This window comes from Astatotilapia calliptera, chromosome 16, assembly GCF_900246225.1.
Source record: "Astatotilapia calliptera chromosome 16, fAstCal1.2, whole genome shotgun sequence".
In the NCBI taxonomy this organism is placed as follows: domain Eukaryota; kingdom Metazoa; phylum Chordata; class Actinopteri; order Cichliformes; family Cichlidae; genus Astatotilapia; species Astatotilapia calliptera.
The window spans coordinates 7,823,805-7,834,169 of record NC_039317.1 but is presented as its reverse complement, the minus strand read 5'-3'; positions in this window follow the sequence as shown (position 1 = coordinate 7,834,169).

Sequence of the window (10,365 nt, the reverse complement as noted above, 5' to 3'; positions counted from 1 at the left end):
ATATCCGCAATCTTGTCAGCCAGTTCTTTAAGTTGTTTAGAGCGCTCCTTGTCTCTGTGTGCCACATAAGAAATAACTTGGCCCCTAATATAGGCTTTCATAGACTCCCACAAGACTCCCCTCGACACATCCTGGGTGTCATTAATTTCTAGAAAGAAGTCAATCTGATTGCTGAGAAACGTTTTAAAGCGTTCACATAAAAGTAATAGGGGGTCTAGCCGCCACGTTCGTTGGGGCGCTACATTACCTGGAAAAACCAGACCCATCTGCACAGGGCTATGATCTGACAACACTATACTGTGGTATTTGGTGCTGGAAATTAAGGGAAGTAGCTGGTTATCGACAATGAAGTAATCAATCCTGGAGTAACTATGATGTACAGGGGAAAAAAAGGAAAATTGCTTCGTAGATGGGTTTGTTGCACGCCAAGGGTCTGATAAGCCGTAAGAACGAAGTAGGGAATTAATAGCCACTGCTGCTGACGAGAGGGTGTTGCTCGACCTTACGCTTGATCGGTCCAGCTGGGGAGAAAGGACACAATTAAAGTCTCCACCTAGAATTAGTTTATAGGAGACAAGGTCTGGGAGAGTCGAAAAAAAATTAAGAAAGAACTGTGCGTTGTCCCAGTTAGGTCCATAAATACTAGCCAGTATTAGTGGTGTGTTAAACAGCTTGCCCACTACAACAACATATCTGCCATTAGGATCTGATATCACTTCAGAGTGTTCAAATGGAACCCCCTTCCTAATTAAGATTGCTGTTCCCCTGGCTTTGTAGTTAAAACGTGAATGATATATTTGTCCAATCCACTTACAACCTAATCTTTTTTGGGAGTTAGTATTTAAGTGTGTCTCCTGTAGAAACATCACGTCAGGTTTGAGCGATTTCAAATGACTAAATACCTTGCTTCTTTTAACCAAATTATTCAGCCCTTTGACGTTCCAGCTAATGAATGAGACCGATTTCTGTTGATTATTCACATTATCCAGAGTCATAGTGCCACAATCGATAATAGACTGATCCTGCACGTTGGTTATATCTCAGTGTTTCAGTGCCTGTTTGAGCCACAACATAAACCACAGATAAACCCAAAGCAAAACTAACAAAAACAAACAGATAAACATAGATAAACCTCTCACCATCCTGGACCCCTGGGCTGGTCTTCCACAAACCTGAGACTGCCCTGAAAACACTCCTCTCTCTCCTAGGCATATAACACGTTTACACTAGCTTAAACTCTTACACGAACTCAGCAAAGACAGAACAAAGTATAATAGGACCCTTGACTCAGCATCATTATTGCCGCATGCATGTCGGCACCCATCCACTTACAGGCCGGTACGGCTCTGAACACTCACGGTTGGAAAATAATCCCACAAGAAAGGGGTAAAACCCAATAAAAATAATGACACTGGTGATAAGAAAAAGGGGATTAATTAATCAGAATACATCAAAAAGCAAAATAAAAGCACTGTTGGGGTTATGGTGTCGGGCTGGAACTAAGACCAATGAGGATACCGAAGATATTCTGAAATAAAATATTTCCCAGGCCACATGACATCCACAGAAATCCCCAACATCTTATAGCTATACCTTGTCCAATCATAAAGGGCACCCAACCGTAGCGTGGCGACGTTCACCAGTCAATGCACAGCCTGTGCAGACTACCTCAATGGTAGCACGCAGCGTGTGATACTTGTTGTGGTCCGTGAATTAACTGTCACTCTCCCTCCGTCTCCCGTGGGCGCAGATTGGTCTCGACGTAGTGCCTTGCCTTGATCGGGTCTTCGAAAGACATCTGTTCGCCAGCCGGGGTCGTGATTTTCAATGTAGCTGGATACAGGAGACCATATTTCACTCCCGTACACCGGCGAAGCAATCTTCTCACCTCGGTAAAGGCCGATCTCCTCTTTCTAACGGTGGCAGAGTAATCTGGGTAGATGTAGAAACGCTTCCCATTACGGGTAATGGGACCTGCCCCCATGGCCTTTCGAAGAACATCCACTTTCTCCTGAAAATAGTGGAACTTGACGATTATCGGTCTCGGGGCATCTCCATCCTTTGGCCTCGGCTGCAGGCTCCTATGCGCCCGATCGAGCGTCGGCGTATAGTCGAGGGCGAGCGCTTCCTTCAACAATTCAGCCACGGCTTTCTCCGGTCGAATATTTCCGAATCCCTCTTCCACTCCAATTAGTCTGCAGTTATCACGACGTTGCCGGGACTCCAAATCATCAGCCTTGTCTGCCAACCGGACGACTTGGGCAGATAGCGCATCAACTTTAGCTTCCAGTGCTACAACACGGTTAGCCTGGCCATTAGCTTCCTCCTCAAGATCATCAGTGCGGGTCGAGAGCGTGGCGTTTTCTTTCTGCATGTCTTCGATAGCCTTCGCAAACTCTGCGCGCACACTCAGGACCTCTGACCTTAAATCACTCGCCAAGTCGTCTATTTTCTTGTGTAGTTCACCTGCAGCTGCCATCACAGACGAGTCGATCTTGGCTAGCACATTCTGCTCCGTTTGCTTTATGGCAGCCATGATTGTGTCGAGATCCGGCCCGGCCCCCACCCCCGCGGCCGGATCCGCACCAGGCAAGTCCGAGGCATCAGGCCCCGGCTTCTGCTTGAGCGATTTAGGCATGTCGAACAGCTTTAGACTACAAAATACAACTGATTCGAAAGATTAGGCACTTGTGAGACGGGTTCGCGCCGGGATGTACTAGAAGGGGAGCGGGAAAATTACGCAAATGGTCAATCTAAGCAGAGCTCGCAAAAACACGTCTTCACATGTCGCTGCTCTCTCCCCTCCTCAGCCGGTTTTCAAATTTAAGGTAATATTTTAGTGTTTCTTAGTTTTAGATTAGTTGGTTAGTCTAGTTTTTTGCTTAATTTAATGAATAAAAATAACTGCAAGCAAACTAGTGACAAAGATGATGATGAATAATGAAGGGAACATGAATGTCTGCACCCGATGTAACTTGCAGATTCATTGAATGGTGTTAAAAATCAGGATTTAAAACCAAAACTGACCTGGGAAGAAAGAGAAATATATTTTTGTTTTATTTTTGTTTATTTGTTTATTTTTTAAAAATTTGTCTTCTTCTTCCTTCTGGGATTTGGATACAACGAGTAAAGTATGAATATTATGCACAAAAATACACTATTACCCATTTCTTGTTTTTAAATCAAATTCAAATCAAATTCAAATTTTATTTGTCACATACACAGTCATACACAGTACGATATGCAGTGAAATGCTTACACAACTGCTCATGACCTAAAGAAAAAAGAAAAGGCTATGAATAAGATAGGAAATAAATATGAAAATTAAAAAGGGTAAATTTAACTAGGAAGGAATAAAATAAAATATAAAAATTAAAGTTAAAAATGAAATAACTGTACAACACAAATTAGAATGAAGGGTAAATTTAAATGGGAAAGAATAAGATAAAATATATAAATTAAAGTTGAAAATAAAATAACTGTACAACAAAATACACAATACACAGTATAGAAATATATAAGAATGTATGAAGAAATATAAATATATATATATACACACAATAACAGCAGCTGTACAAGTATTAAATGGAAATGAAGAAATATAATGTCCAGTGTTGTGCAATCCACATTTGTAAGTGTCTTGTGCAGTGCAAATATGCTTAAAGTGATATAATTAAGATGAATTATTCTTGAATGAAGACACTGATCTGACACATGTTAAATTTAACAAATTATGTTTATTGTCCCCCCCATCTCCCTACCCTGTGTTCACTTTTTAAAACACAGGGTAGAGAGATGATGGAGGAAATGAAAGGGGGGGGGGGGGGGGGGAGAAGAGGGTAAAGGAAAGGTAGAAGGCAGAAAAAGAAGGGATAGAAAGAAGGAAAAAGAAAGGGTAGAGAAAACCCCAACGATCCCCTCTGAGCAAGCACTAGGCGACAGTGGGGAGGAAAAACTGCCTTTAAACAGGCAGGTGTTTGGAGAGAAGGGGACAGAGGGCAGAGGAGAGCTGAAAATTTAGATGGAATACAGGAATTGTGTGAATTGTGTATTGATCTTGAAAGACTGGATCGTTTCTTTCTTTCAAGATTAAAAAAAGTTGGTGACTAAGTATTTGGTCTGAATGGCTTGGCGATGGCTCTGCCCAGTGCGCAAAAGAACCTGACAATGGTAGAACGCTTCGCTTTTGGTTTTCCCAGACGATCTTTTAAACTAGCCAAAATGCATTTTGCAGTTTCACTTTCTTGTAATTCCATTGAAACTATAACACGTTCTATAAAGCCCATGGTGTTGTAGAGGTCTTTCAGAAGTTTTTTGTCAATAGTTTTAAAAGTTTTGGGTGTAATATAAATCTCTTCATCCTCCAGTTCTGCCCATACATAGTCCAAGAGCCAAGTGACGATGTGACTTGGGTCTTGATATGTGCACGGCAGGTTTGCCTTTTTAAAGGTTGTAGAGATTAATCAATCAATCAATCAATCAATCAATCAATCAATCAATCTTTATTTATAAAGCACTTTTCATACAAAAAAAATGTAGCACAAAGGGCTTTACATAGTTAAAAGCAGCCCACCCCACCCTCCAACTCACTCCCCACACTCTCATTAACATAAATGATGTGAATACACACATATCCCCCCCCCCCCCCCCCCCCCCCCCCACACTCACACACACACACACGCACACTTAAAGAGTAAAAATTGGGCTGGGCTCGCATGAGCCAAGTGAGGAAACACTATAACAGGGAGCCGTCTGCACCGGGAGCCGGTCACAGACTGCAGCCTCCAGGCTGGGCACACAGCAGGAGGGAGGCCAAGGAGCCCCCCAGCCAGGCTGAGAGGACCCCCAGAGACCCAGCAGCCACAGTCGATCACAGCCCCGGTGCAGAGAGCGCCCTCTGAGGAAACACTGGAGATATGACACAATAGGATATATACAGGGTAAAATGATAAAATAAATAAGAACAGGATACAATATAAATATAAATATAAATAGAGTAAGAAGATTAAAAAATGAATAAGAATAAAATCAATAAATATTAGGTAAAGTCTAAATTAATAATAGAATAACAGGATAGAATAAATAAGCATAAAATAAATAAACGCTAAGTAAAGCTTGTGCAGGATGAGCTTAAGCTTTGCTTTTTTTTTCTGCTTTTCTGGCTTTACATTAATAACGCGTTAGTCCCAACACTGATCATAATTAACCTAATTAACCATAATTGACTCCCTGGAGGACAGATAATGATGAGATGAGATGAGATGAGATGAGATGAATTGCCCACAACTGAGACGACAGACCTTGCTGACCATACATAAAATACACAAACATCATATTGGAGAGACAGGCCAGGTTAGGTAGCAAAGGAAAAAACAGTGAAATGTGTAACACAAAGGGATAATCCAGGAATGCACAGATATCATCACACCATAACACAATAAAACACAGACAAACAACATTCCAGTGTGCACAGCTGGATCTGGGACCGCTGCAATCTTTGATCGCACCTCCAGCTGATCCGCTGTCCACATCGGATGGGAGGTAAGCATGGGAGGAGGCATGGGATTTGGGGAAGGGAGGGTGACGGTGAGAGTGTATCAGTATCAGTGTACATGTGTCTGTGCGTGTGTGTATCCCGTGTTGAGCTGAGAGAAAGTGTCACCACGCCCAGTTAAGCGAAGGACAACAGTCTCCAGTGGACCCATGGGGCCTTAAAGGAGGGACAAAGAGTGCTGACAACAGTCCTGTTTATCATGGAAGAATTTTTGTTGTTCCAGTCAGCTTTGACCTTGGCAGGCCTTCAGCTGGTGCCAGTGCGATAGCTGCATGAGTGAAGACGGTGAATGTTTATGTTTAGTGTGAACAGCTGCATCCAACTTTTACAGTTGGTCAAATGTCCGTCACTGGTCACCAATTCTCTCAATTCCCATTCTTCTTCTCAAAGATCTTACCCATTTCAAAGCTATGAGCTTCTCCAAGATGTTATCCATATTGGGTTTAATAAACACAGTCTGAGTATTCACAGTCCTGCCCATTGTCTATTACAGGGGTGTCGAACTCCAGGCCTCAAGGGCCGGTGTCCTGCAGGGTTTACATATTACCAAGCCTCTGGAGAACTTCAAGACATATTGAAGAGGTCATTTGGGACTTAAATCAGCTGTGTTGCATCAAGGACACATCTAAAACCTGCAGGACACCGGCCCTTGAGGCCTGGAGTACCAGGGTTAGGGTTAGACCCTATCTTGGTCTATCATGTCGGCCATCCTTGTGGGATTTTGAACAGCTGTAGCCGGTTCTTGTTCTTCGATAAGCCAGGTCCAAGCCGGCTCCAATCATCCAGAACTCTGTTATCATGTTTCTGAATTGGTAGATGTCATTCAATGTCCTCAATTGAGAGTGTCGGCAGACACAGGACGCAACCAACCATCGAGTATCCGACAGTAAACGTCTCAGCAGGACAATCGGACTCTCTCAGGCCCGGGAGGATTTCGTCAATTTCGTTACGGAGCCAGTTGATCAAGTCCATAATTTTTTCCGGTTTTAAAGAACAAGACTGAGAACCTTTGAGGGTTAGAGTTAGAGTTAGAGGAGACTAGACACAGACATAAGAATTCCGGAATGCGCCAAGGTTCCTGAATGTTCGGAATTCCGGAATGCGCCATAGTTCCGGAATGTTCGGAATTTCGGAATGTGCCAAGGTTCCGGAATGTTCGGAATTCCAGAATGCGCCAAGGTTCCGGAATATTCGGCATTCCGGAATGCGCCAAGGTTCCGGAATGTTCGGAATTCCGCGCCAAGGTTCCGGAATGTTCGGAATTCCGGAATGTTCGGAATTCCGCGCCAAGGTTCTGGAATGTTCTGAATTCTGCGCCAAGGTTCCGGAATGTTCGGAATTCCGGAATGTTCGGAATTCCAGAATGCGCCAAGGTTCCGGAATGGTCGGAATTCCACACCAAGGTTCCAGAATGTTCGGAATTCCAGAATGTTCAGAATTCTGGAATGCGCCAAGGTTCCAGAATGTTCGGAATTCCGGAATGTTCAGAATTCCGGAATGCGCCAAGGTTCTGGAATGTTCGGAATTCCGGAATGCGCCAAGGTTCCGGAATGTTCAGAATTCTGCGCCAAGGTTCTGGAATGTTTGGAATTCCGGAATGTTCGGAATTCCGGAATGCGCCATAGTTCCGGAACGTTCGGCATTCCGGAATGCACCAAGGTTCCGGAATGTTCAGTATTCCGTCCGGAATGTTCAGAAATCCGGAATGCGCCAAGGTTCTGGAATGTTCGGAATTCCGTAATGCGCCAAGGTTCCGGAATGTTCGGAATTCCGGAATGCGCCAAGGTTCCGGAATATTTGGCATTCCGGAATTCCGGAATGCGCCAAGGTTCCGGAATGTTCGGAATTCCAGAATGCGCCAAGGTTCCGGAATATTCGGCATTCCGGAATGCGCCAAGGTTCCGGAATGTTCGGAATTCCGCGCCAAGGTTCCAGAATGTTCGGAATTCCGGAATGTTTGGAATTCTGTGCCAAGGTTCCGGAATGTTCTGAATTCCGCGCCAAGGTTCCAGAATGTTCGGAATTCCGGAATGTTCGGAATTCCAGAATGCGCCAAGGTTCCGGAATGGTCGGAATTGCGCGCCAAGGTTCCAGAATGTTCGGAATTCCAGAATGTTCAGAATTCCGGAATGCGCCAAGGTTCCGGAATGTTCGGAATTCCGGAATGTTCGGAATTCCGGAATGCGCCAAGGTTCCGGAATGTTCGGAATTCCGGAATGCGCCAAGGTTCCGGAATGTTCAGAATTCTGCGCCAAGGTTCCAGAATGTTTGGAATTCCGGAATGTTCGGAATTCCGGAATGCGCCATAGTTCCGGAATGTTCGGAATTCCGGAATGCGCCAAGGTTCCGGAATGTTCAGTATTCCGGAATGTTCAGAAATCCGGAATGCGCCAAGGTTCTGGAATGTTCGGAATTCCGTAATGCGCCAAGGTTCCGGAATGTTCGGAATTCCGGAATGTTCGGAATTCCGGAATGCGCCAAGGTTCCCGAATGTTCGGAATTCCGCTGGAACCTTTTTTTCTGCTTTTCTGGCTTTACATCAATAAAGCGTTAGTCCCAACACTGATCATAATTAACCATAATTGACTCCCTGGAGGACAGATAATGATGAGATGAGATGAGATGAGATGAAATGAGATGAGGTGAATTGCCCACAACTGAGACGACAGACCTTGCTGACCATACATAAAATACACAAACATCACATTGGAGAGACAGGCCAGGTTAGGTAGCAAAGGAAAAAACAGTGAAATGTGTAACACAAAGGGATAATCCAGGAATGCACAGATATCATCACACCATAACACAATAAAACACAGACAAACAACATTCCACATAGTTCATAGTGTCACAGTTCACGTTATTTGCCACTTCCCTCTTAGCTCTGAGTCCCCTAGTTCATAGTTCTTGCTCTGTTTTCAGCCTCTCATAGTTCATGCTCTTAGCTCCTGTTCAGCTTTTATTGATATTAACTCTCCTACAGTCCCTCTTCCCCTCCTTCTCATTTGGTACCACCACCTGGACCTTTTGGAGGAGGACAAGTGAATCTTCAATTCAGAAGCATCCAGAGGAGGAAGCAGGGGCAGCCATTTCTGGCACATGTATCACTCTTTAGAGAAAAAAAGCTATCCATAACGCAAAATTTAGAGTAATTTTTTTTTCGAGTTAGCTCTGCCAATCAGCAACCCATGTGAATGGTTTAATTTCCTGGATTTTGTTAATTTGTTACCTGGAAGGAGATGGTGCCAATGCATGCGCACTCAAAATCGGACCGTGAGGTAGCAAACGTGGACAAATTTGCGCCAGGTTATTCAGTTTTCAATGCCCTCTAGCAAATGATGAATGTATAAAAGGCATTAACTGTGGTTATGTCGGGTTTCTAGAGGCGACCTGTGACACACACATGTAATGGAGCTGTCAAAAAATTATTAGCTATCCTGACTTCAGGGGCCTGTTCTTCGTACCTCGCTAAGTAAGTTAGCTGGATTTGATTGTTGACGATTTCGCGTGATCCTGGATCGTTCGGTTCCCCGAAGCTCATCCGGGACTTGCTGTCATAGCAACAGAGCCGTAAGCGTAAACCTGCTCGGGAGCAGGTTTACTTTTTGTAAACAGGATTAGATCGCGGCCACGCAGGTATGTCCGCTTCATTTATACGAAAGCAACAGCGATATTCCACCACTGTTTCACCATAAATAAATAACATCAATGTAACTAAAGATAATGCAGCACTTGATCCTTTTATTGATGTCACACAGATACATACAGGTCATTTCCTAAAAAAGGGAAATGTACTATTAACATTCTATTACATGTATGTGATTATTACAGATGTAATTCATATTTCAGAGTAGTAATTGTAAATTACTTTGTGTAATCAAGATGAGAGACCACGGCTATAAAAGCGAAGGTGGATTTGGGAAGTCTGTCGCAGCCATGTCCTGTCCGTATACGCGACCAACCCATTGCGGAAGGTGCAAGATTGATAAGGAGAGTCCTCAGAATTCAGCGTATATTGCGGGATAGACAGGATCCTTTAGCTCAGCGCGACAGTGTGCTCATTGAGAGATATCGATATTCCCGTGAGGGTATTATTTACTTAATCAACTTGTTGACGAGGGGGTGCAGGACCACCACCTGTCTTTTTTTCTTCTGCCCTTTTCTTGGTTGCTGTTATGAACAAACTAACAGAGTATTACAGGCCAGTATTACCTTGCCAAGAGACGAAAAGCAATCTAAGAGATAAATATTACCATTCTGTAGAATACTCCTGTATTCCACTTTTACTTGTTCCCATGTTCTTGTGGGTCCTTTTGTGGCTCTAATGTGAAAGGGGATATAATATAACATATTATAATATAATATAATGCCATATGATATTGGACAATATAGTGTCATATGATAGATCTACCCTACCGCCTACTGGTGTTGGCCAGAGGGGCCGATGGCGCGATATGGCAGCCTGGCTACAACCGTAGCTGCCTCCACCAGTGTGTGAATGTGGGAGTGAATGAATAGTGGTATCGTACAGCGCTTTGGGTGCCTTGGAAAGCGCTATATAAACCGAATCCATTATTATTATTATTATTATTAAATTACCTACGAGTTTGATTTGTCAGCAACTTTCTGCCAGCCCTCTCTCCTTGCTTTTGCAGCCTTTGCAGTGTTCTCTTGCGTTTTAATTAAACTCTGAAACTCCTGAAATCCCTCACTCATGAGTTCTTGCTCTGCTGCCGGAAAATACCGTGCACGCCCCTTCGACATTTTCGCCGACCAATCAGCGGGTTGCCGATCAATGTTTCTACTATCGA